The sequence below is a fragment of the Cavia porcellus genome, unplaced genomic scaffold (assembly GCF_034190915.1).
Source record: "Cavia porcellus strain 051 isolate PalLab524CR breed Dunkin Hartley unplaced genomic scaffold, mCavPor4.1 scaffold_22, whole genome shotgun sequence".
In the NCBI taxonomy this organism is placed as follows: Eukaryota; Metazoa; Chordata; class Mammalia; order Rodentia; family Caviidae; genus Cavia; species Cavia porcellus.
The window spans coordinates 9912966-9940211 of record NW_026947505.1 but is presented as its reverse complement, the minus strand read 5'-3'; the positions used below and the strand labels follow the sequence as shown (position 1 = coordinate 9940211).

The 27246-nt window shown below is 43.0% G+C and overlaps 1 protein-coding gene across 4 annotated transcripts in view; it reads left to right on the top strand.

The window, feature by feature from the left end:
* The first annotated feature begins 23731 nt into the window (after positions 1-23731).
* Hivep2 (HIVEP zinc finger 2) overlaps positions 23732-27246 on the top strand; it is a 183832-nt gene continuing 180317 nt past the window's right edge. Inside the window, exon 1 of one of the 4 annotated variants that reach the window (XM_063233397.1) lies at positions 23732-24090. The gene's annotated coding sequence lies outside the window, so the exon portion shown is untranslated. Of the gene's footprint in view, positions 24091-24414; positions 24553-24782; positions 24921-25118; positions 25256-27246 lie in introns of those variants that run through there. The other 3 variants (XM_063233398.1, XM_063233399.1, XM_063233400.1) reach the window with 3 other exon arrangements.

Below are 27246 nucleotides of genomic sequence, written 5' to 3'. Positions count from 1 at the left end.
ACTGTGATAAAATCAGCACGGTACTGGAAGAAAAACAGACCTGAGGAGCAATGGAACAGAATAAAAGATGCAAACATAGCTGCAAACAATACTCAGCCATCTTATCATTGACAAAGGGGCCAAAAGTTCACTGGAAGAAAGATAGCCTCTTTAATAAAACTGCTGGAAAAACTGGCTTCCCACATGCTGAAGACTAAAATCGGACCCACTGTAAGTCAAAATGGAGCAAAGATCTGAATGTTAAAACAGAAACACTAAATCTACTGGAAGATAAAGTAGTAGAAATCTTGAAGACATAGGGGTAGGCAGTGTTCATGAACAAAACCCAAACTGAACAGGAAATACTTCAAAGAATCAACTGGGATCTCATCTTATTAAAAAGATTTTGGATATCAAAAGAGATCACCAACAGATTGAAAAGAAAACCCATGAATTGCTAAAAACTTTTGGCCAATTCTCCTAAAGGACTGCTATCTAGAACATATAAAGAATTTTTTAAAAAGTAGGCCCCCTAAATTTAAAGACCCAATCCAAAAATGGGCATCTGAGATAAATAAATACTGCTCAATAAAGAAATACAAACAGGAAATAAATACATGAAAAAATGTCCAACATCATTGGGCATTCGAGAAATACAAATTAAAACACCATTGATATTCCGCCTCACCCCAGAAAGAATGGCTATCATCAAAATATCATCCAATAACAAATGCTGGCAGGCCTGTGGAGAAAAAGGAGTTCTCCACTGTTGGTGGGAGTGTATACCAGGCAAACGCTGTAGAAATTAGTGTGGATATTCCTCAAAAAAATAAGGATTTCAAGTCCCATTTGATGAGGCTGGGGATTTAGCCCAGGGGCACAAACACCTGCCTGGCAAGTTGAGGTCCCCAGTACCAAAAAAAAAAAAAAAAAAAAAAGGAAAAATAAAGAAAAGAAAAAAGAAGTTCCATTCAGCACAGCCATTCCCCTTCTGAGTATTTTTCCAGAAAAGCTGAAAACATCATACCACAATAATGTATGTGTACCCATTTTAATAGCAGCACAATTTGTAATAGTTAAATCTTGGAAACAACTCAAATGCCCATCAACCAAAGAATGGATAAAAAAGATATGATGTTTTTATGCAATGGAGCACTACTTAGCTATAAGGACAGATAAACTTGTGGCTATTATAGGTAAATGGATGCAACTAGAGATCATACTCATTAGCAAAATAAATTAGACTTGCATATATTAACACTGCATTGTCTCCCTAGTGTAAGAAACTGAAGGAGTAAATAAGATCCAAAAGGTACAACAGATATTGTGAAAGGGAAAGAAACTGCCCAAAAGGAAAGAGATGAAGGAAAGGAGAAAAGAAGAAAGGGGAAAGAAAAAAAAAAAATATATATATATACACACACAAGAAAGCTAAGATAAGCATGCTACTTATTCTATTAGTTCACTGAAATGAACAGTTAATGCTTATACTGTTTGATCATTCTTGCATGCCTATATCTGGTAATCTGAGAAACTATTTTGAAGATAGCAATATGCAAATTTAGCATTTGTTAACTTCCTGTCATCTTGTTTTGAAATTCTGTATTGCTTTTTTAAAATAAAATTTTAAAAAAGGTTGGAAATATTTTCCTGTGTTTCTGACTTTTGTTATAACAACAATAAAAAACCTGCCAGGGACAGCCACTGGCTCAAGGAAGACAGGAGACATCTGGAGCAGATCCAGGCTGAACTTACATTTTGGAGCAAGGCCCAGAGAGGCAAAATCCATTGTTCCAGAGCTGACCCACAGATACAAGAGCAAGGAGCGATTGCTGCCCGCAGCTGAGGTGATGTGGCTATTGTGCGGTAAAAGTAGATTTTCTTTTTATGAAAACTGTATCCCTGGATTTTAAACAGTTTCATCCGAAAGTCTGGTGGCTTTAAATTCACTTAGACTTATTGGCATTACTGGTATATTTTTATATATTGGTATCCACCAATAAATATCACAGAAATAAACAGAATATTATATTACTTTGGATTTTACCTCAAGCAATCCCTGAAATACGGACTTGATGAAAGTTGGGTACATGGATGATTTTATAGGAGAGGAGGAATTAACAAAGTGAAGCTGGAAAAAAAGTAAAGCTAAAGAATAAAATAGCAAAACGTAAAATATTTGTGTGGCCACTACTTCAGATAAAAACAACTTGCTCTGGATCATCCTTCTTAATGGAGATGTAAAAGGTACTTGCCATGTATATTGTTGCACATCAAGTGTCAGCAGCTGTATTAACCTGTTTTGGGAAAGGTACCACATACAATATAGCAGTTATGATTCAGACTATCACTGTTACATTTTCAGTGATCCAATGTACCATGCTCCACTTTTATCTGATAGACTGGAGGATGCCCTAAATAGCGGTAGGAGGGGAAATAATCATCCTGTAAGTCTGAGGACATTGCTAATATCGACCTACCACCAGAGTATGGTGCTGCTTCCAAGTGGCTGTTTTGGCTAGTGTGAGAGAAGACAGCAGCTTTCAGGGGCTTCCACTGTCTCACAGGCCTGGAAACCAGTAAGGGGTTCTGCCCGAAGGTAAGTGTATATGTCTTGGATCCATATTCACAGGCTGAGATAATTATTTAGGTTGAATCTGTGGATAGTTTTCAATAAGTGGTGCTAAAACAATTGGATGTTCATATGACAAAAAAGTGAATTTGGACTCAAATCTTAAATCTTATTGTATCGTAGACTATCATAAGTGGAAATATCTATAGCCTTGGATGAGACAAAGATTTCCTAAATGATACCTGAAACATTATTCATAAAAAAAGAATATATTAGACTTCATTTAAATTTAAAACTTTTTAAAAAGAGAAAGACATAAACTTCATCATATATCTGGTGCATAAGTTCTAGCAATAATATAAAAAGAACTCTCAAAACTCAAAAAAATGAAATAATTTTTGAAAAATGTTTAAAATCTCAGCAGACACTTCATTGGAGAATTATATGAATAGCAAAAAAGTATATGAAGTTTCTAAATTTCATTAATTAGAAAAATGCAAGTAAATACAAGGATGTAATTCTATTGCATGCCTATTTTATATATATAATATAAATTTTATTTTAAAGAGAATAGAATAAAATGAAACAGAACAAAGCAGATCAGAACAAAACAATGCAAGCAACACAGGATTTCAAAACAAGACCACAGGAAATCATCAGTGGCTACTGCAATGTCTCCTTTTCTCCCCGAAATAGTTGTCCATATCTTTATACACACAATGAATTCAAACAAAACGGTATAAAACTGATCAAAACAAAAGAATGAAAGCATTACCAGCCTTTAAAACCAAACAATAGGGAAATAAGCAACGGTCACCATAATGTCTCTTGTTCTCTTCAAGAAAGCTGCTCATACTTTCACACATACTGAAATCAAATAATAGAAAAGAGACTAAAACCAGTCAAAACAAAGAATAAAAGCATTATTGGACTGCAGAACAAGGTGACAGAGAATCAGCAATGGCTACCATATTATCTCATTTTCTTAAAAGTAGCTGTTTGTGCCCTTACACGTAATAAAACCAATTCTTGTAAATTCTTCAGGAGAAGTTCTAGGTGCCTATTTTAATGGAAAGTAAAAGGCTGACATTAGCAAGTGTTGACAAGTATGTGGTGGAATAGGAATTCTCATAAATTGCTGATAGAAATGTTGAGAAAACATTTAAGCTGTTCCTTAAAAAGTTAAACATACACGAACCATGTAATCCAGCCATTTCATTTCTATCTATTTACCCAAGAATAGTAAAAACCTATCTACTCATAAGCATGCATCTGAATGTTCATGGTGACTTTATTTGTAATAGTCAAAATTACAAGCAAATGTTATCAACAGGCCACTGGAAAAAATATAATTAACAACATAAAAGGTGAACTATTGATGCATGAATGTCACCAGGCTCCATAGAAAAGGCTTTACAACTTGCTAATATTCTACCTTTTCTAATGTATGGATTGTATCATTTCATGGCAAAGTGATTATCATTATGTGATAATTATACAGTCCACACCAGGACATGGCAATCTTTTAATGTCAGGGGCCAGATGGCAAATATTTTAGGCTTTGTAGGCCATATTGTCTTAGTCATAAAGTATAAAACTACGAACTTGTAGTACAAAAGCAATTATTGACAGTACGTAAATAAATGGATATAGCAGTGTTTCAACAAAACTTTATTTACAAAAACAGAATGCTTGGATTTGGCACACAGACCATTAAATCTGGGACCTTTTAGCTGCCTACCTAGTTCACTGATCTTGGGTTTCAAAGAAAACAACAATTTCTGTCACTGTCTCTGTAGTATCTAGTTGTTTCACTATTTATAGCTATCCAAGAATCTTCCAATGTCTGTGAGCAAGCTTCTTTATCTAACAGAATGCAAAAAACATCTATGAGAGGCATAATGTGTTGGATATAACTGCAAATTCTTTGTCATCTCCCCCTCTTCCTCTTTCATGCAAAAGTGAAATTTATTTCTTCTCCCCTTGAATCTGGGCTGAAACTTTAACTGGTAGGATACTGTGGAAGTGACATTGAAACTGTGTGGGACCTAAACCTTAAGAAGGACAAGGTAGCTCCTGATTTTGTGCTTTCATGTTTTCTGAGCCAGAAATCACATAACCCCCACAAGTGAACAGTGAGAGGTCTCGAGGCTGGATGGAGAGAAGCCTAGCGGGCCAGTGTCATGGCTTAATCTAGATGTCCTCCAGGAGCCTCCTTTGCCAGAGGTGGAGCGTGTGGAAGGTGCCTGGGTGATGGGAACACTACAGCTGACTTCCTGTGGGCAGGTGGGACTTGGGTAGAAGAGGTGTGTCACGAGGGCCATGACCTAGCAGGATGTACTGCAACCCCTGCCTCTTGTTTTATTTCTGCTTCCTGGCAGTCAGCATAAGGGCTTTACTTCTCCGGACCCTACCACCACACCTGCTAGCCTTGGAGCCACCTGTCCCTCCAACACAGCTTGAGCTGAAGACAGGAGCCAAACTTCTCTACCTCTAAGTTGTGGGCGGTGGGTAGTTTGTTCCAGGGCAAGGAACATGGTGGTGCACTTGAACGGCTGAGGCAGCTGGGAGTTAGAAGCCAGCCTAACCGGCATAGCTGAGTTCAAGAACAGCATAGGCTACATGGTGAGACTGTCAAACAATGAAATGAAGAACAAGAAAGAGAAAAGAAGAAAAAGAAAGAGGAGAAGGAGGAGAAAGAAAGAAAAGGAGTAGGAGAAGGAGGAGGAGGAGAAGGGAGGAACAGGAAGAGGAAGAGGAGGGAACAGGAGAAGGTACAGCGCGGTGAAAGTGAAGAGAGAAGCCAGAGGAAGCACCTGCTAAAAGGCCTTCCAGGGATGTGACCGAGTCACACACTCAAGGAACAGGATGTCACTCTGCATGGCTACCTCAGAGGATGATAGTGGGTGTTATGGCTTGTATCTAGATATCCCCACAAAGTGTCACGGGTTTAGAGGTGAGGCTTTTCAGAGGCAGCTGAATCTAGGGTGTATTCGTGTGGATTAAGGGTGTGGATAATTGAAGTAACTCCACCAGCGGGGAAGAAGTACAGACGGAGGAAAAGCTGATCCTCACAGAACTGCAGTTCATCAGCCACTTTCATGCTGTGCAACAATTCCAGGATCAGTGCTGCAGAGGGTACAGGAAGAAAGGAACTACATTGTTGGTGTGGACATAAACTAGTAAAGCCACTATAAAGATTCCTAAAACAAACTGAAATAGAAATGCTGTTTGATCCTGCTCCTGGGTATACTCCTGAAAGAATGAAAGATAACCTGCATTTTAGTTAATATCTCATTGCTGGAACAAATATCCAACACACCTACACATTAAAGGGGACAGGTTTGTTTGCATTCACCGTTTGTATAAGTTTCAGCGGTTCAGCCCATAGTCTGCTAGTTCCAAGGCAGGTATTAGGGCAGAGGAGGAGCTGTCCATGCCATGGCAGCAGGGAGCCACTTTTCTTTTTCCTTTTTATTATACACAAGCTATAAGCCTATTAGATGGTGCCGCCTACACCCAGGATGAGTCTTCCCTCCAGTAAGCCAGCCCATGAGCCATACCCAGAATGATGCTAAACCAATCAGTGGGCTAATTCAGTGTCACACCCCATGGTCCAGTCCCTCCCCGAAGTCCCACCTTGGAGAGCGTGAGGCTTTGGGGTGGCAGCTAGATGCACGCCATACCAGCCTGCTAAAGAGATACATGCATACATATGCTTACAGCAATTCAAGTCACAATAGCTAAACTATGAGAAAGGTCTAGATGTCAGTCAGCAGATAAATGGATAAAGAAAACTTCGAATGTATGCACAACGGAATATTATTCAGCTGTGAAGAAGTGTGAAATAATTTCATTTGGAGGAAAATGAATGAGATTGGAGACCATTGTGTTAATCAAAATATACCAGTCAGAAAATTATAGGAGAAAAACAACAAATAAATCAGTGAAATAAAGGTGAGATGACAGGAAAGCAGAAGGCAGAGTTTTAGAGATGGTAAGAAGACTAGAGGAGGGAAGGAGCAGTGGATATAGATGACCAAGATGTGTCGTACACCACCACCGCTTTCCCAAAACAAAGCTCACTGTTCTGCGTTACTAATACGCACTAAAAGAATTGCACATTTTAGTCTTGGGTTTTCCTTGCAGAGGAGATATTTTAAATCCAAATGCCACGCTTGTAGTAATGTTAAACGTGCATCTAACCTATGACAAAGCAAGTCTATTTTCAGGTATTTATTCAAGAGAAATAAAAACACATGTCCACACAAAGGCTTACACAAGAATGTTCAACGTAGCCTTATCCATAATCTTTCCAACTGGAAGGAACCCAAATGTCCATCAATAGGAGAAGGAATAAACAATTTGGGGTATGTTTATACAACGAAATTGCACACAGTGGTAAAAACAGAATAAACTACGAATATACAGAGCAACATGGTTGACCTTTGAAATCACGCTGCATAAAATAAGACAAAAGATTACTTACTGTATGATTCCACTTATATGAAGAACAGGCAAAATGTTTTATGGTGAAAAAGTCAGAAAATGGTTGTCCTGGGTTGGAGGAGAGGGTAAGGACAGAGAGGTGACAATGTCCTCTATTCCATTTAGGGAATGGCTACACGGGGTTATTCACACTTCAAACTCACACGTGGTATGTGCGCATTTTATTGAATGGGAACCTTTGGATTTTCAAAACTGTTAACAGGATATATTTTGCAGAACTCTAAAGCTAACAACATATTTGGTCTCCCTTCCCATCTCTTTTAAAGCTCTTCAATTCTTAAAACATTGTAAAAGGCAGTTGATCAACTATAAAATATCTTTTCAAAGGCATGGAAGAGAAACACAAATAAGACATTAAAAAGTTTATTCAAAATACTTTGAATAAATACTTCATTTTAACTGCAATTTGGCTAGAGAGAACTTTTCATATAAAAAGATGAGAAACTAATGATTGACTCTTCATTTGGATATATACAAACTAGCTCTTTAACCACCTACAAATACATTTATTAAAGAACTGAGAGGAAATACAGAAAAAAATTATGGAACATCAAAGAAAACTGGATGAGAAACTCAATTAGAAATTATTCTGACATCAAGAAATAAATTGTAACAGAAATATTTTTCAGATTATACAAAGAGTAAGCATGCATAAAGAAGAGCTAACTACCGAAGAAGGTCTTATTCTTTGATAACTCAATTAGTGAAGAAACGTGACAAGAACTCATTGGAAAAAAATTGATACGCAATTTTGACATTGGCAGAGATTAGAAATCAAACAATATGCTGTTAAAACAAGAGCAACAAGACTGATTGCAATGTCAAGCTGGCTAGTGAATAACATCACTTCAAAGAGTTTTTAAAATTATTCACAAAGAAATTTGCAGTGTTGTGAAATAATACAGCTACCTCACATATGAGAGAAAAATTCATTGCAATTTTCTGTATTTGACAAAAATCCTGAAAACTTACTTCTTATAACTGTGAATAAATTGGCAGACCAAAAACAAATTTTAAACAATTTGGCCAGAGAAATGGCTGGATTATCACTTTGCCTTCACAGGAAAATAATTAACAAAATTCTTGTAACACAGTCAACTGTATGCAACCAAAATGTAAGGAAGAATAGAATTAGAGATGTGGCTCAAACAATTGATTAATAGAAATATAGTCTACTCCTGATTTTTGCGATGTTTCTAGCATTAGTCAGAATTTTAAGACTGGTAAGTTGTGATTACTTTTCTCTCTGGAGTAAATATTTACTATCATTCTTAATTTTATCTTTGTTTTCTTAAAATACATCTTTAAAATTATATTAATGTAAGCCTTCATCTGAACCTTTCTTTAGGTTGTGTCTTGCTTATACAGTTGACAGGGGCTAGGATGATTTTTTTCTCTGGATCTGACAAAAAGTAGGAGCTTAAAAGTATACATGCAAAAAAAAAAAAGTATACATGCAATCACATTTAATGGGGGCAGGTGGCCTGGTGTATGGGAACAGAGAGAAATTCAGATATATACGAGTTACAAAATAGATTTTCTCCAAGTGAGAAATGTTAACTCTTGGAATATTGGTCTGGAAGATTTCAATTTTTAATAAGATTTATCCAATCCCTGCCTTTTATGGCTTCCATTCCCACTGGATACAGGTACCATTCAGCTAAACTTAAAAATTTTAAATTCTCTACATTCAAAATAAAAATCAAATGTAGTATACTATCAATAACATTCTTAAAATGACATCAAGTCAGGTTTTCTACTTTTATAACAAATAGGGGCGGGGATATTAAAATGAATAAGTAAGACTGGAACTTTTCTTGCATATTCAAGTACACCCTGAATGCAGTCATCTACCTTTCCTCAGCAAATAACAACAAAAGTAGTTCTATAATGCAATGAAAATTAGAAAATACTACAGTTCTCCGTTTGCCGTATGATCTGAAGTTGTTATTCTTCAAAATTCGAGACAGAAATGGGAGCAATCATAGGTCATAGGTTTGCTTACGACACGGCCTGTTTAGGCCTCACGGCCATTATCCCATCCAAACAGATGTGATCCTATTTTTAAAGACTTCTGGGAAAGGGAGATTCCCTAACCTCTCATAGCAACCAGTTCCGATGTTTAACAACACTTGCTGTCAGGGATTTGGGCTCTCTGAGCCTGGCTGGAGTGTTTCTACATGTTTTTACGTAATGATGTTTTTCTGAGTCCTCTTTTAATATTCAGTGTATTCCCTTGCTTTTCTTTTATTTTTTCCAGTTAATTTTTGCAGATTTTATTTTTTGCAAGTAAAAAATAGAATTTAATGTTTTCAAAAACTAAGCATAACATGTAGAATATTCTTTTACCTATAACACATATCCAAGACAGAAATGAATTTTAACTTGAATTTTATACAGTACACAGGCCTTTGACACTCTGTCCCTGCATCCATGTTTATTAGACATTTGTGAACTTGTGTGACTTGAGGATTTCTATTATTTTATTGAAATACATTATGCTGGGAGCATTAAACATACGATTTTGCTCTAGTCTATTCTTTTCTGATAGCTCTTCAAGTTGTCTACACTTTTCTTAAGGTGACAAATTCTGCGATAAGAAATTCTAAGAGATCTAAGCACTGCTGACTATTCAGAGCACACGCCTCTGTCTTTTCTGCCTTGATAATGTCTCTTAATTCATCTGTTTACCTAGGAAGCTGAACAATAATGCTTAAACATCTATCTGGGTACATCTGATATGAGAGGTGTGATTTGGTGGGCTCCAAGAAAATGTTTTTTGAAATAGTTCTTATTATTATGTGACTACCTAAAATCCCATCAATAGTGGTTCGTATAACTTGACCGACTTCTCTGTGAGCACCTTTGAAATAGACAAAGTTTCCAGGTATTCTACTTCCATCACTGAACTCTAAGAAACTGGCCCAAAATTTCCCATGTAAAGCATGGAGTACCTGGTTAAACACCCGGAAATGGAGATGTGAAGGGAGAAGATTGACCGTATTTCCCAGCTGGCCCTGGCATGTACTGCTTCAATTGTCCAAATATTTGTTTATAGCTTCTGCTTTCATTCTCAAATATATGGTCATCTTAGCAGTGTCCACTGAGGGGAGGGCAGGATTACATGGTGAAGCTATGGAGACCCCGGGGAATTGCTTTGGACCCTTAGGTCACTTGCACCTGTTAGCTGGGTGACCAGAGATGGATATTTAGCTTCACCCACTCTCAGCTGCCCACCACCAAGCATGGACTTATTTGTAGCTATCTTTTCAATGCACCTTGTAACGATGTAACAGTTATTGTTGATAACGCCTGTTTTGCCCAGGAGTGGCATACCTCCACTATTCAAGTACAAGTCCCAGATATTTTTCTATTCTAGAGTCATTTTCTGTTTCGTTATCTGCATTTATTTCTTCTTGTTTTCCTAAGGTTCATCTTTTTATGTTTTCTTTGATTCTTATTGTCTTACTGTTTAAAAATGTACCATAAGTTGGGTATCTTATGAACAACAGAGATTTATTTCTTACAGAAAGCTGGGTGGAAGGCCAAAATCAGGGTACCAATATTGATGGATTAGAGTGGGAGCTTTCTTCCAGATTGCAGGTGTATGTGTGTGTGTGTTTGTTAACGTGTGTGTGTGTTGAACCCAAGGCCTCACACTGAGCTCCTTCCCTACCTCTTTTTTATTTGTATTTTGAGACAGGGTGTCACTAAGCCCCTAACTTTCTCAGGGTGAACTTGAGTCTCTGGTCCTCCTTTTTCAGCCTCCCTGAGTGCTAGGAATTTAGGCAGGAGCCCCTGTGCCAGGCAGAGTGCTGCATTCTTGCTGAGTCCTCACACGGTGGAAAGGCACCCAGCTTGTAAAGAGTGAATCCCATTCCTGAGAAGACAACCCTCACGCCTAATTACTTTCTGAAGACTCCACTTTCAAATAACACTCCAGTGTATTGATGGTTTGGTTTCTTGCTAAGAATGTATCAGTATATGCCTGTGATATATAATCATTGCATCCATTTGGGGGAATTCCTGCATATATACTGTATCTTGATTAATTCTGACCTTTTCTCCTCCCTCCACCTCCCGCCCTCCCGCCTCCCAGGCCCATGCATGATTTTGGGAGGCACATTCAGTGCAGCACATCTGCCGAGAAAACTGACCAAACTTATAACCTGAACTGTTCTGCTTATCACTTGATTTTTCACCTTCATCTATGTTGCGGTTGACATTCTATGTGTATAAACCCAACCTCCCTCATGTATTATGAGTTTTCAGAAGAAAGCTCCTTTTTCTTTTTTCTTCTTCTTTTTGTGTGTGTGTGTGTGTGTGTGTGTGTGTGTGTGTGTCTTTTTCCTTTTTATCAGTACCAGGGATCGAACTCACGACTGCCTGCTTGCAAGGCAGGCACTTATGCCGCTGAGCTAAACCCCCAGCCCCCCTCCTTTTTTTTTTTCTAAAACCTAGCAAAAAATGGGAAATGTCAAGAGTTGCAAAGTAGATGTTGCTTCCTTAAGTTAAAACTTCAGCCCTCCATATCACCCTCAGCTTCATTCTCAAATTAATTTACCTGAAGCTGAAGGGTGCTAAAATTATTGCCACCTTATGATTGTGTGAAATGATTTAAAAGTGAGCCAAATATTCTTGAAAAGTGTAGGGATTGCATCCTGTAGGATTGAGACACAAAAATAACCTTGCTAGTGACCATTTTCTAGGAGTGCAAGCTAAGAAAATGAACCAGAAACTTCTGTCGGACTGAAGCCACATCTCCATGGTTCATCTGGTGCTTAGCCTTCTCACTGGGCCTGCCCATCAAGACCATCAGGAGAGTGTCTTTTGCCATCTACACTCTGAGTGAGGCCGACAGCGCCAGGGCAGTACAGAGGCCAAAGACCAGATGGTAATAATACATTTCAACTACTAAAAGTTAGGATCAGAAAGCTAAAGGTGAAAGTCTTATCTCATTTGTCAAATGATGTAAGTCATTATTAAATCAGGACAATCCAGTTATTTTTGGTTGCTATTTATAACGCACTCACCAGTTCATTTGACTTGGCTGGCTTATTTCATTGTGTGCTGCATTTCACATTTGTTAAAAGCATAGAGGGAGGGAAGGAAGGAGAGAGAGAGAAAGAGAGAGCGAGCTAGGAAATGACCTACACAATTGCAGTTCCAAGTAAATAAAAGAGTTCTTCATGTGCCAATTAAATGTTACCATGTTGGAGTTACCTGATGAAATTTTGTATCATTTAAAATAATTTGAAACAGGAGACTATGGGAAACTCTCCAGGTAACTTAATGAGCCTTGACAACATGTGTGGGATTTGGGACTTGTACTTTAGAATGAAAGTGAACACACATAAAAAAGAGAGGGTGGTGTCACTTCCTTTCTTCCTCCCTCCCTCCCTCCCTCCCTCCCTCCCTTCCTTCCTTCCTTCCTTCCTTTCCTCCTTTTTCAGTACTAAGGATTGAAGCCAGAGCGCTCTTCCTGAACTATCTATACCTCCAAAACTTTTTGTTCTTTACTTTTTACTTTTGAGGCAGGGTCTCACTAAGTTGCTAAATTGCACTAGTGGACTAGAACTTGCCGTTTTCCTGCCTTAGCCTTTCAGAGTGCTGGGATTATAGGTGTGTGACATCATACCTTGCTGAATTGATAACTCTCTTAAAACACTGATAGTAAAAGAGAAAATATTAGCAGACAAAGGCATCTTTACTGGGAAATCATAATGTATTTCTTACTGAGAGATACTGAGTTTAGTCTTGAAGGACATTCAAGGGATATAATCTTGATAACTCTAATACAGGATCTAGAAAGGGAGAAGGCCCAGTCAGTTTGAGACTGAGAACTGACCACATCATCAGCATGTGGGACCATCATCATCTTATTTGCCTTCATCACCATCATCACTGCCAACACTTCCTGTTGCCAGGCTCTGTTCTAAGAGTTTCTGCCAGTCTTAGTTCATTTTATTCTCTCAGAAATTCTACAAAATATGTACTCTTATGTTTTAAAGATGAGTTATGTTTACAATCATGTAGATAATAAGAATTATAGAACATCTGAGGAGTTGGCAAGAAACTTATAACTCACCTTGTCCCACTTTCAATTTATAGATGAGAATATTGTCGGGGCACATCATGGCGAAAGGGTGTGGCAGAGCAAAGCTGCTTGGTCCCTGGTGGCTGGGAAGCAGAGGACGAGACAGCACCCGAGAGGAAGGGAGACTAGGGACCGGGGAGATACCCAAATTCTCTCCTTCCCCACGAATCACCCACAGAAACACAGAAGGGTATTCTACTACTCCCCTGGGCAGCTCCTGAGCCAATCAAGTTGATAATCCACCTTCATTATGGAATTTAGTATTTCTAATCATATATTAATTTACTAGTATTTTTATAACAACATAATGGCTCACTTATGAAAGGGCAACTTCTAAAGGCACCCCTATTTGTTTGTAGTGTATCTTTCAATATATGTGGTGTAGTCAAAATATAGGATGAATATTTAAATTTAAAAATTGGCTACAGTGAAAGACCCATTGCTATTATGCCACTTAAAATGCCCTGGCTCATTTTGAACACACATCCCACCATGCTTGCTGCTTTCTGAAGCAGTTGCAGAAAGGGTGATCACAAATACAGTGACTGCTACAGCCAAGTGTCATCCAGTGGAGGGGCAGGGATATACACTGGCTTGGCCCTGGGACATTTCTGGCTCTTCCCCAAAATCAAAATGGCCATGAAAGTTAAATGCTTTGAATCAGTTCAGAACATGGAGGCAGCCTCAACTGCACAACTAAAGATGCAGAAAAGGGCTTCCAGAATTGCTCCAGAAAGAACTGCAAGAATAAAGGGGTGAGTGGGCTGGAAAGGAGGAGGGGTATTTGAAGGCAGTGCACGGCAATATGCCACACTGTGCTAAATCTTTCTAATTTAAGCATCCAGTGTATTATTTTATCTCACCTCACAAAAGATTGGGAATAACTTTCAAAATGAGAACCGTGCACAATATTTACTGAAAAAAAAAAAGATGTAGGCAAATATAGACAGAGATGAGATCCTACATTATCATTAATTTTTTCTAGTTAAATGTATGTGAAGCTGTTAGTGCTTTGATGAAGTCACCCAGTCAAATATCACATTTTTGGTGTAAAAGGGGAAAGGGAGACATTTAAGAACAAAGTAAATCTGGGAGTTGTTTCATTTATGTGAAGATGTGATTTGAACTTGCACGTACCTGGAAGAGAAAGGTACTGTTTATAGATATTCAGGAGGCTATTATTTTTACTCAGCTACTTTGATAATAAAATGGATGTTCCAAGACAAGCCTGGGGTGGTAACGGAGGGCTTCATTTATCTGAAATTAGCGGTGCCCATAGTGGGTTGGCAGGGCTGTAGGCAGCATTGTGTAGTTCCCAGATCTCCCTAATTAGCCACAGAAAAATGTGAAGAATAGCACCCACACTCTCCAAATCCTCCTCAGGATTTGCTACCTTAAAAACTGTTTTCTTTTGGTTGCACTTAAGATGTGTAATTATGCCTTCAGGAAGCTGTCTGCATCCTGGTCCCCTCCTCGCTGACCCGCCACCCAGTTGCCAGTCACATCCAGCAGTCACTACTTATTAAAGCACCAAAGGTCATTTCTGGGAAAAGTGCTTTATAAATTAGTTAGTGGAATACATCAGATATGGTACGTTTTGTTCCTCATGTCTGTCTCCTTCTACGAAAATGACCGGGTCCATGAAGGGATTCCTTGTGGCTCCCCACTCGCTCTGAGTCTTCCATCAGCTCTCAGAACCTTCTCCTCCTGTTCCTGCCTCCCCAGCCCAGCCACACAGCCTTTCAGTTCCTCCTCGCCATGAGCTGGCTTCTTCTCTTGGGCCTTTTGCACTTTCAGTTCTCTCTTTCTGGGGGCCTCTTTGCTGGCTTTTCATCAGTCAGTTCTTACCTAAATCAGCAGGGTAGTGTTAGCTCTACTCAGCCTTACTGATTTATTGCTTATTTTTTTCTTACCATTTGTCACAATTTGCAATTGCCTTATTGGTTAACTTGTCTGCTCTTGATTCCTTGTGGAGCCCAGAGGCCTCATCTGCCCTGTTTGACAATATAGTTCTTGCCCCTGGGCAGTTCTTAGTACATGGCACTCTCTCCATTGTTTACAAATACATAAATATATACATATGTCTTTATTTGAGAGCAGTCTATGGAGATAGAAAGTGGAATGCTGATTAGCTCGGCAGTGTGTTAACTGGGAAAGGCCAAAAGGAAGCTTTTGGAGTGTTAAAAACATTCTCCACCTTCATCAAATTAATGCTTACATGAATGCACATGTGAAAAAATGAATTAGTTGTGCACTTGTGTTTTATATACTGTGTATATGTAAATTTTTAAAAAACACTATGTTTTGGTTCATTAAGAGGTAATCCCCATACATGACATTTGGTGAGCTTTGTGCCCTGGTGCTTGGAGCAGGCATCTCTAGATGCTTGTAGGGGAAAATAAGCAATTTTGATTTTTGGAAAATAATATGACCCTGAGGGACAGATGTAAGATCAAGAATACAACACCTACACCCCCAAGTCCACATGTTGTTCTTTTAACTGAGGCCTATCTTAACGGTGGGCCCAAATTTGTCATTATGTAAGACTTTATTTAGGTAGGGGAGTCTCATACATTTTAGTGCCATACATCCCAGAAAAAATAAGAAGCCTAGAATAAAATATTAACTTAAAACTCAAGGGCATTTATTCAAAACAATATGACAGTCTCTTCTCATTCGTATTCAGGAGAAATGACTATCATTGTTTTATAACAATGATAGATAAAATCGGTGAGCATTAGGGAGCCATAGAACTTATCTACTCCCTGGAAAAGGTTTTGACATTCGTCAATATATGCAAGAGTGTTGATGAGAAATAAGATTCTAAGTAGTTCTTATATTAAAATCTTGTCTTAAAGGTACAAAGCAATTAACTTCCTAATATTGCTCCTTTCTGAGCTCCTCTATATCTAATATTTTCTAGTACCAGCTAAATTCTATCTGATGTAATAATGCTTTTAATCTGCATAAAATTTCTTCTCTTTTCTTTTTTGTTTTCAGTCCTGAGGATTGAACTCATGGACCTCACTCTTGCCAGGCAGAGGCTTGTGCCACTAAGCTAAATCCCTGGCCCTATTTTACATAAAATTTATAACTAAGTACATGAACTACAGTCCAAATTTAGTAATAACTATTTGATTTTGATTAGTTTTCTTCTCTTAGCTCAAAGTTCAAAGCTGTATAGAAAGGGTCAGGTCTACCAGCGATCAGACCATTAGGAGGGTGTCAATTCATTGTTCTCAGAAATCTCAAACGTATAGAGACTTAAATACTAATAAAGGACTTCCTTGGTAAGACAAGACAACTGTATTTCCCCCCAAAATGTCTTAAGACTGAGAAACAACTCTCATTTTTGACAATATAACATATCAAATTTATTTTTCAAAATTTGGAAAGGTATTTCTAGCTTCTACCCTTATCTAGTGCTATCTCTGGGTCTGTGTACAGATTTCTTTGATGCTAGATATTGATGTTTTGCCCTAATAAGAACTTGGAGGAATTTGATTTGCCCTTTTTATGTTCATTTCTTTCTCCTTCTTTTAGTGTCTCTGTTGTGACTTTAGTATTTCATATTTTATGACTGGATAGGAACTTCCTTGTTTGGAGATTCACAAAGGGTCCCCAGGCTAACTCAGGGTCAGAGCTGATGCTGTGTCCTTGGCTGACAGAGCAGCCACTTGCTCCTGCCTAAGAATCTTATGTCCAGGCTCTGGTCAGAGACATCCTCTGTGGCCAAAGATGTTGCTCCAGGGTTTGTCCCTCTGTCATAACATCTTTCTTTGCATGTTAGCTTCTAGTCAAAGCTTTGGCCCTCTCCATATCATCTCCCTGCAGTCTGCCCTGCAGATGTATCATCTCCATCTTATGGTTTGTTATGATAAATCACTTTAGTTCTAAATTGGCTGTCATTTTGGAGGAGCAACCTAATAATCTCAGATAGAAAATAATGACTAAGAGTATAGGCATCCAGCTCACAACTTAGTAGCTAATCGGGGGCAATTTCTGCTGGTAGAAAGCCTAAATTCACTCAGGGGAAGAAGTTCAGCTACACCTGACTCTGGAGTTAGAAGAGGGTGATGAAATAGAGTAAAATGGGGTGTGGTTCATAGGATGTCCCTAAATTCTTAATGTCATATCGTGTCAAGATTTTCCTATAACTAAAGTAGCATTGTAGAGATTAGTACTCCTAGGAAGAATCTTATTCCTACTTGTTGTTTCTTAATTGGATATTTGTTTGTTTGTTTGTCTGAGGCAGGGTTTCACCATATAGTTCAGACTGGTCTTGAACTCACTATGTAACCCAGGCTGGCCTCAAATTTATAGCAGTCCTCCTATCTCAGCCTCTCGAGCATTGGGCCTAGCCTCCTGAGTGCTGGGGCTTATTCTTTATTCTTTAAAGTTAGCCATGAGGGGCTGGGGATTTAGCTCAGCGGCATAAGCACCTGCCTTGGAAGCAGGCAGTCATGAGTTCGATCCCCGGTACCAATAAAAAGGAAAAAGACAAAAAAAAAAAAAAAAAAAAAAAAAGTTAGCCATGAATTATCCCTGAAGCTGCCTTCTTCAGAATAGACCTGATATGGGCACTCCTACAGGGTCGCTAGCAAATGGGAAATTGATTTTATCAGCGTGTCAGACTATGACATGTGCACTATCCTTCCACAAGCAGCGGACAGGAACGGTCTCAGGCTAAACCAGAAAATCATGAAAATTTGTTTGTGTCTGCTCACCCGTCTGCTTACGTCTCTCTCACCTTCCCTTCTCTATGCACCCCTGCATTCTGGGCTCCAGCACACATAATGCCCTTTCCACCTCCCTATTGCTACAGAGGGATCATTTACCAGGGGTTTTCTCTTCTATCATATTTTTGCACAGGTGAAATCCCTGGTCTTAAAAAGAGCTACAAGAAGATCTTTGAAAGAGAAAAAGGGATCAGCATGTCAAATCACATAAAATCAGAGGAAAATGGCAAAAAGTAGAGAGATGGGCTTGAGGAAATGAAGCTCAGTCCTGCAGTGCTTGCCTAGAACGCACAAGGCCCAGGGTTCACTTTCCAGCACTGAAACAAGAAGAAGAAGAAGAAGAAGAAGAAGAAGAAGAAGAAGAAGAAGAAGAGGAGGAGGAGGAGGAGGAGGAGGAGGAGGAGGAGGAGGAGGAGGAGGAGGAGGAGGAGGAGGAGGAAGAGGAAGAGGAAGAGGAAGAGGAAGAAGAAGAAGAAGAAGAAGAAGAAGAAGAAGAAGAAGAAGAAGAAGAAGAAGAAAGAGAGAGCAAAAAAGGAGTTGTCAGGCAACCTGCCAAGCCCAGTCTAATCTTAGGGGCAAAGTTGAAAGCAATGGAACTCCTCTGGAGAGCTTATTTACTTGGGACTTCCCAGTTCTAATTGTAAGAATACTCTTTGTGTGTGTGTGTGTGTGTGTGTGTGTGTGTGTGTGTGTGTGTGTATAGATAGATAGATAGGGATTGCTAAGATAGATAGATAGATGGATGGATAGACATACAGACAGATTTTTTTTTGAGGTTAGGATCTTGCTAAGTTGATAATTTTCCCACCTGACAATTTGTCCAGGCTGAGCTTCTAACGTTTCTATCTGTTCACTTCAGCTCCCCAGAGTGTTAGGATTACAGATATGCACCACTACGTCTGGCTAGGAATTCTGGTTTTATAAATCCAGGGGGCAGTCTAGACTTTTAATTAAGCATTTCCAGCAATGTTTCTCCAAGTGGAAAGATATTTAGGGAAATTCTGGCGTACATGACAATATGTGGCTAGTAAAATCTCCATCTTCTGGAGCCCTGAGGATGAGCACCTTAGCCTTTAATCCTATCAGATATCACCCTGAATCACACTATAGTTAACTGATTGGTCCTTTATTAACACCACCTTTTTTCAGTTCCCAGTCAAAGGCTGTCACAGCAGGACCAAGACACTGGTCTACATTAGATTGTTGTTACTTACAGTTTATCTATAACTCAACAACAGGTAGACTTTTTTCCCTCAAAAGCCTTTTCTTATTCTTCACACCACATGAATCATGACAGGGCTAAACTTTCCTGCATTTACCAATTAAAGCAGAGGAACAGTAAGTGGGTGATCCATCAGACAGGCACTTCTAGGTCATTGCTTTTTTGCTAAGATCTAAAGCTGAATGCCATTTTTTCACCAGAACCCAAAGCTGGTAACCCCTTTAGCATCTTATTTATAGTATTATAAATTTATCCAAGGAAATGGCATGCCAGTTGATTCATTTTGCACAATTTTCTACAGGAATTTATAACAGTGATTTATAGAGAATTTACAGCCATAAGGCATCAAACACATCATCTTAACCAACTCTGTAGTTAAAAAAAATAGGGAAATTGAGGTCAAGAGAGTTAGAGACATAAGATGTACCCCTGGCCCCAAGTGTGCACAACTCTTCTTTTGTATGTTAGCTTTTTGCAGGAGGAATCTTTCTTCCCCTTTCCAGATCCACTGCAGGGACACGATGGGGTTGTTTGAGCTACCTGGGAAGATCTTTTTCTACTGGGGTTGCTCAGGAAAACTGTAGTCTGGGACAGCTGCCCCCCTCCCATAGAATGTCTGAAAGGACAAAGGGAAGCAGAGAGGTAAAGAAAGTGGACAGATGGAGAAAAACATGGCCCCCAGGATCTTGCTGAGTTAGAAGTTAATTCCTGACCTCTGGCTGTTTGATTCATGAAATCCCTATCCCTTAAACTCACTGGGCATTTAGAACTGACTGAAAGAGGTTTCATTAGAACCATGACCATGTTTGTTTCTAGGATGTGCCATTACCTCATCCTTCTGCCTGGGTGTGTCAGTGTTCACACTCTGTGACTGCAGATCTTGAGCCTTAGAATACATGAGCTCCAGCCAAATTATCTGTTGTGAACACAGAGTCCTGCACTTGCTGAGCTTCCTATGTAGCAGGGCTGGCTGGTGAAGGCCCCAAATGTGCTTTTTGGAGAGGCAGTCTTACAGTGGCCTGGGTATTGTGGATTGTTCCCTGGCCGTCTCAATTTATTCTAGCCACACTGTTTGGCTTGAGGCCTACAAACAGTTCTAGGCTTGGAATTTTACCTCAGCTGTTGCTTCTTCCTTTCAAAGTTGGTCCTCCAGCTATGTCCATAGCTAAATCATTTCCTTCAGGACTTGGCAGAAATCTTCCTTCTCAACAATCCTATCCTGGCCTCCCTGTTTAATATGGCAACACAGCTATACTCCCTCACTCATATTTTTTTACCCTGAAAAAATTTTATGCTTCCCTACCCCCCCAACCCTTTATCTTTCCTAGTCCAGTACAACTTACCTGTTACGTGTGCAAGCTAGTCCATTCCTTTCCCTCTCTCCTTGTCCAACTGGAACACAAGCTCTTTGCAAGCAGGGTTCCTCCATCTGCTCTCAGATAGATCTCAAGTATTTTTTGCCTACAGCATACTCTCGATACATTTTGTTTTTGAATGAAAGTGATTTCATTCAAAGTGATTTTTCCAAAAACAGTGAAAAATGTCATACTGTCCTTTAGCCATTAATTATTTCCTTAAACCTTATAACCCAGATTACCAGATTTTCAGTCCCTTGGAAACCAAGAAGTGCTAAGGACACTGGACCTAAGGTTGCTGTTTGGTTGCTGATGTTCCCCATGGGTGTCCAGGCCTAGGGGAGAAGGAGACAGGCCCTGCTCAGACTCACTATCCAGGAGCATGGCCTGCACAATTTTCTATCAATGCCAGGTTTGTCCTTGGGGATTTTTGTGGGAAGGGAAATCTTTCTGCTACTCTTTTGCCTTTACACATAAGCAATGGGAGACTCACTAAGCATGTATGGTACACCTGGGGACAGACACAGAAAATATGTATCATGAGACAGAGACTCTCAGAGGGGAACTGCCTCCCCACCCCTGGAGAGAACTCCAAAACGGCAGGCCAAGAGGCTCCAATTTGGGAAGAAGCAGCTGCAGCAGACAGTGACAGCTGTCACAGTCCCACAGCCACTGGGCTCTGGAATGGCTGGTGTGGAATGGCTGGAATGGCTGCTTTGCTGGGGCAGTGGCGCCATGGCAACTTGAGTGCTTTCACCAAATTAGAGGCAGACAAGAAAGATGTATTTATTTAGTGATAGGGAGTCTTCCCACCTAGTTAAGCACACATTTATAGTTTTGTTTACTTCATCTTCAAACCAGTTCCAGGTCATCTTCTTTAGATCTTGACTGTTTTGAAGCAAAGTAACCACTTAAAAGTGTAAAAGGTTTTTGACTAGAGTTTTTCAGGTGTCTTCTTTGGTGTTGGGATGAGACCTTCAAACCTGATGTGCATTTGCTTAACAACAACAGCAACAACAAAGACAACGACAAAACAGTTTATTTTAGCAATCCAATTACCTGAATGTCATACTAGTCCTATTATACCACCAAATCAGGATTTTAAAGAGGCATTTAAAGTTTCAACTAACATTCATTCTAGTGAAGAAAACTGCTGCCTGCCTGTTTTTGTCCCTTGCTTTCTCTGGGAATTTAAGCAGCTGCTGTAGTACGCGTTGAAGGAAAATTGGATTCGTAAAGAAACTGCTTAATTTTCTCTATTAAGCAATTAAATAAAGTGGGCTCTGGGAGAACGTAGCAGGTGGGCACGAAAGTTAGAAAAAATTTGGAAAATCACATTTCGAGTTTTAAATGAATGTTTAAAATTTTAACCTCATACATGAAAAAGAAAGTGATTTTTCTTCCTATTAAGGGCTGCAAATGATATCAAGAAAGGGTGCAGCTTAAAGTACCTGTGCAATGACAGGAGGAAGACCCTGAATTTAAATGAGATCAATACTAAAAAGGTCATACTGCAACCTGTCCCCAAACATTTTGTTTTTTCTTTTAGGAAAATAAAACTAATAGAAAATGTCTTTCTGTTTTCTTTTGGAGAGTCGTGCTCACAACAAACGTCGCCATTGCACAGGAACCCCCCAAACACACTGATTATAGGTCGAAATGAAAAACAAAACAAAAAACGAAACTAGTGGCGCTGTTCCTGTAGTCACGAAAGGGGCTGTCCTTGCTTTTTAATGTATTCATTTTTAATTTAAAAAGAAGGGAATGTTTTACGTGTCTTGACATTTGTTCCCTTTCCGCGAAATACGAAACTAAAGACGCAAAACATTCCGCATTTATTGGTGAAATACCTGCTTAAAAAGCGAACCACAGCTAATGTCTTTGGCTCCGAATTCCAGAGACTAATTTCCACCCCTCCCACGGAGTCACCTGCTCAGGGGGAACCCCGGCCAGAAAGCCGGGTCGCGCCAGGTCAAATCTTGCGCTTCTCTTGTTTACTCCGCCCCGGGCAGGGCGGCGGCGCGGTCAGGGCGGGGGAGCTGCTGCGGCCCGCGGCGCCCCGGGCGCTCTGCTCGGCTCCCCGGGGCGCGGCTGCTCGGGCCCGGGAGGGGCGGCACGCGGTCCCCGCCCCACTGGGAGACCACCCGGAGGAGGACCTGCGAGGGCCTGGGCGATCTTGCAGCTACTCCTCGCGCTCTGGCACCTTGGCCTCTGGGGAACCTCCCCCCGAGGGTGTGCCAGAGTCCACACTGCAGGGTAACTGCCCGAAGGAGCCCCGGTGTCCCCGGGGTGTCGCCGGGCCGGGGAGGAAGCCGGAACCCCGACCCTGGGATTTTTCCCTCCCCCACGCCTCCCTGTCCGGGGGTGGGTGTGATTACATTCCTGTCCCTGCCGAGGAGACCGGAGCGCGCAGCTGGAGGTGGCAGCTCACCCCCAGGTCCCAGCGCGCCCCACCAGGAAGCCGGCAGCGACTCCCAGCGCGGCTGCCCAAGCCCATTTGAATACCGCGGCGAGCGAGGGCGGGCCGCGTCCTGCCGGCGGGTGCGCCCGGGGCGCCCCGGGGAGTGACCCTGGGCACAGCGCCGGGTGCAGTCAGAGTGCGCGAAAAGTTCGCGCTTCCGCCGGGGCGCCGAAAAAGGCTAGTGAAACACTTTGCAGAGCTCCAAAAGCGCAGCCAGGAGCTATCTGATTTTGTTTTTCTGATTAAAAAAATCTTGAGCTGGGGCGGAGGCGAGGAGAGGCCAAGGACCAGAAAGAACTACCTGGACGAAATTTCAGGACACCACTAATTATGTAATTCTGGTGGGCAGGAAGTCAGGGGAGGATTCTAGGGGAAGATGGGGGTGGGGTGGTAAGGAGGTTTCCACATCCTTAAAGGAAATTCGTAGGCTCTTCGGACGCCTTAGGGTTTCTGCTTGACAAGCAGGGGCCCGCTCCCCGGGGAGTTCCCGGTTCGCAGCGAGAGGAGCGCGGCGGCGGCGGCGGCGGCGAGGTTCCCGCGCCGGGCGGCCACGCCGGGGTCCACCCAGCCCTCGCGGCCGCCTCCCGCCCCGGTGGCCCGGCGCGCCGCACATCCCTCGGCGCTTGCCGGCTCCAGACTGGTTTTTCTGGTTCGGCCTCCCTCCCCGGGACTCGCTGGGGGATCCGATGACGTCGCTGACTGAGTCTCTCCCTCTTCCTCCCGCCCTCTCCCCGCCCGCCCTCGCCGCGCACTCCTCCTGGTAACTTCTGTTCGGGGAGGCGCTGCCAGGAATAACCCGGTGCGTCCACAACCCGGGCGGAGGGAGGCGGTCGCTGCGGCTCCCGCACGCAGACAGCTGCGGCCCTGGCCCCGCGGCTCCCTCATCCCCTGCCCGGGGCCCGTCTCCGCACAGTGTCCGAAAAATAAATAAAGGCGAGAGGAGCCTGGGGCTGGCGGTCGGGATCTCTTCCCTCCCTCCGCGCCCGCCCTCGCTCTGTCCTTAAGGAAATGCTACCAGACCCCCCCAAGCAGACACGCTCAGCCTTGGCGAGGAGCGGCCGCCGCGGCAGCGAGAGCAAGGGCACCGGGGGGGCTTCCTCCCTCCTCCTCTCCCTCCTCTTCCTCCTCCTCCTCCTTCGCAGCGGTGACTTTCCAGGTGAGCGGCCGGCGCGCCCGCGAGGATCCCCCTCGCCCGCTCGGGCTCGCCGCCGCGGCGCGCCCTCCGCCCGCGCGTGTCACCCGGCGGCGGCCGGCGCTGACAGCCGCCTGGGGGGCTCGCGGCCCGGAGGCGGGCGGGCTGCGTGCGGCGGGAGGCGGGCGGGCGGCGAGGGGGTGGAGAGCTGAAGAGCCGGGCGCCGCCGAGCGCTGTCTGTCCCCGGCGGAGGAGGGTCTCCGCGAAAACATCCTCGGTGACTGTGGCACAAGTATTTGCCAAGTTGTGAGTGCTGGCCACTGAAGCTCCCCAGAGCCCGGAGCAACTTGGAGGGTCTCTAGGTTCCCTAACAGTGCTCCTCTACGCCTCGACCCTGGGGTGCGGGGTGCAGCCTGGGGGTGCGCGGAGGGCGCTGCGGCCAGGGGCACGGCACGGCGGCGGGGATCTAGGTCCCTCCTCGGCTCGGTAAGTGGCCTCGGCGCTGTTTCGCCTGCCTGCTTCAGCGCGAGGAGCTTGTTTCACTTTACGCTGAATCGCCGCCGCCGAACTGCCTAGCCCCCTCCCCGGCGCGTGCACCCGACCCCTTCCCTGCGTGCAGAGGGTGAGGGTCGGAGGGGGCGGGGAGGGGAGGCCTCTGGAGGGGGGTCCGGCGCGCGGGGAAATCGGGGAATACCCTGGCCGGGGATCTATGCAGATGAGGGGAGGCTGCTTTGCGTAATGTCCTGGGGGGAGGGGGCCGCGGGAGCGCTGGAAGCAGGAATGCGCCTGGCTGCTAATGAGGGACGTGCACTGGCGCGCACGGCCGGGCCACCGCTGCGGCGGCCCGCGGTCAGGTAGCGGGGGAGGGGGCGCGGGCGGCGCGGGCGCGGGCGCGGGCCAGGAGCGGTGCGGGCGGCGGGCGGCGGCGGACGGCGCGAGGGCCGGGCCGCCGGCCTGCGGCCGAGCGAGCGCAGCGGAGGCGCCGGTGTGGGCATTTCTGTGGCTCCCTTCTCCTTCCGAGCGAGGAAGGAAGGAGGGCAGGAAGGAAGGAAGGAAGACAGGCAGCGGCGCGCGGAAGGAGGCGACTGTCTCGATGGAAGGGTCAGGCGGAGGCGCCCTCGCCTTGCGGGTGCACCGGCCGCACAGCCGCTCCGGCAGCCGCCGGCTGGACCCGGGCGCGCGGAGACGGGTGGGGGCGGCTTGCATGCGTGTTTTTCTGTGCGTCTGGCCGGGCAGCGGGAAGGGGCATGTGTGTTTGGGCTATGCACCGTAGGGAGCTGGGTTTGCGTCTTTATGTCTGTTCCCTGAAGTGGGTGGAACGTTGGCCCGTTCCGGGAATGTTCCATGACGTGGTGCAGCCACAGGAAGGGGGTTAACGAGGGGCTCTCTGCCGCGGCGGCTCTGCCGGCTGCTATCAAAGCAGATGTGCTGCTGCTGCTTCTCTCTCACCTCCCTCTGTCCCCCTCCCCCTTCTGCGCCTCTGGTACTCGTAGGGGTGAGAGGAAAACACTGCTCTGTGTGTATGTGTGTTCCTGTGTGCGTGTGTGTGTGTGCGCGCGCGTGTGTGTGGGGTGATGTGCGTGTGTGGTGTCTGTGGTCTTTAGCGGGGGGACTCCAGATCTGCTCTGCCACCCCAGCTGTTATTACGGAACGGTGCGCTTATACGCATGTGCCTCCCGCGTCCTGTCCCTCTTACATAACACATCCAGTGCAGCAGAGGACGCGAGGAAATGCGACCCCAACCCTCCGAGCCCAAATTGTGCGGGCGGAGAAGATCGGGAAGTGCCCACGGGTGTTGTCCTTCAGGGACGTGGCTCCCGGTGGGAAAAAGGCGGAGGGGAAAGGAGGATTTCATCCAAAGGCTCAGCCTGGCTCTTGACTCTCTTTGCCACTTGAAAGCATCTAACTAAAAAGGACTGCAGCGACTAGTCCGCCCTAACGGGAGAGCTTTTCCACGGGCAGCTGGGGTCCTTAACCTCGAGCTGTAGAGAACGGAGAGGGTCCTTATATAGGCGCTTGGGAGAGATCTGCAGTGCTGCGTGCTTGGTCTGGGGGCTGTTAGGAGAAAGGAGGAATCTGATAGTGGGTTTCGCTGGAAGCCTCAGGACACCTGTAATGGCTTAGAATTCACACAGGAAGCTGTGTGTGCAACTGACATTGCCAAGCCCTTATTCTCTGCACAGTTATGTAGGCCTAAAATGAACATAGAAAAGCTTGTTTCCGGTACTTTCATTATAATGGAAAATTTGAACTGATTTTTCTCCTTTCTTCTGCCATTTTAAAAATAACTTAGTTTATCTTCAAAAAATACTGATACTCTTCCAAATTCACAGGAGAGCTGTGTTTTCTAGCATATTCAGAGCCCTAGTCAAGGGCTATTGATTTTGCTTCTACATACAGTTGTTTCTTTTGCAGTGAATAATCAAGCCCAGAAATTATTTGAAATATTAATAAGATTGATTTTAATTAAATTTGCAAAGATCTGCCTTTCTAGAAGAAGGCCATTTAACTTTATTAGAAACATTTCCTCTGGTGATACAGTAATATTTGGTGACATTTGTCCTTGAGCAGATCAAATTGCTTTGAATATTTGCATAAAAATTCATATATGTGGTATATATTGGAGTATGTAAATGACTGCTTTAAACCTTGCAAGAGTGCCAAAGCAAAATTTTAACCAAGTGGAGTGTATAATGAGTAGACTGGTTTTGATTTTTAGGATATGAGCCAAATAGTTTGTCAAAATAGAGATGCTTTCTTGTGAGCAAAGTGGAGATCATTTTCTTAGAGAAAATTTCTGTGAAACCTTGAGGAGTCATAGTCCCAGATTAACAATGTGCATTTTAAAAATTTTTCAGCTGAAAGATATTTACCACTGTCTTACTTAATGACATTATGCCTCAAGTGTCATAATCCCATTTGACCACTAGGTTTGAAATATGCAATATATTTTTCATGGGCAGGAAAGTATTATATTACCAATGGTGTATGACTTGAAAGTTGTCTGATACAGATTTGCTTTGAGCACAGGTCAAATATAAAACAAAAATTCCTGGGGTTGGGGATTTAGCTCAGTGGCATAAGCGCCTGCCTTGCAAGCAGGCAGTCATGAGTTCAATCCCTGGTAGGGATAAAAACGAAAAAAAGACAAAGAAAAAAAATTAAAAAAAATATTCCTTA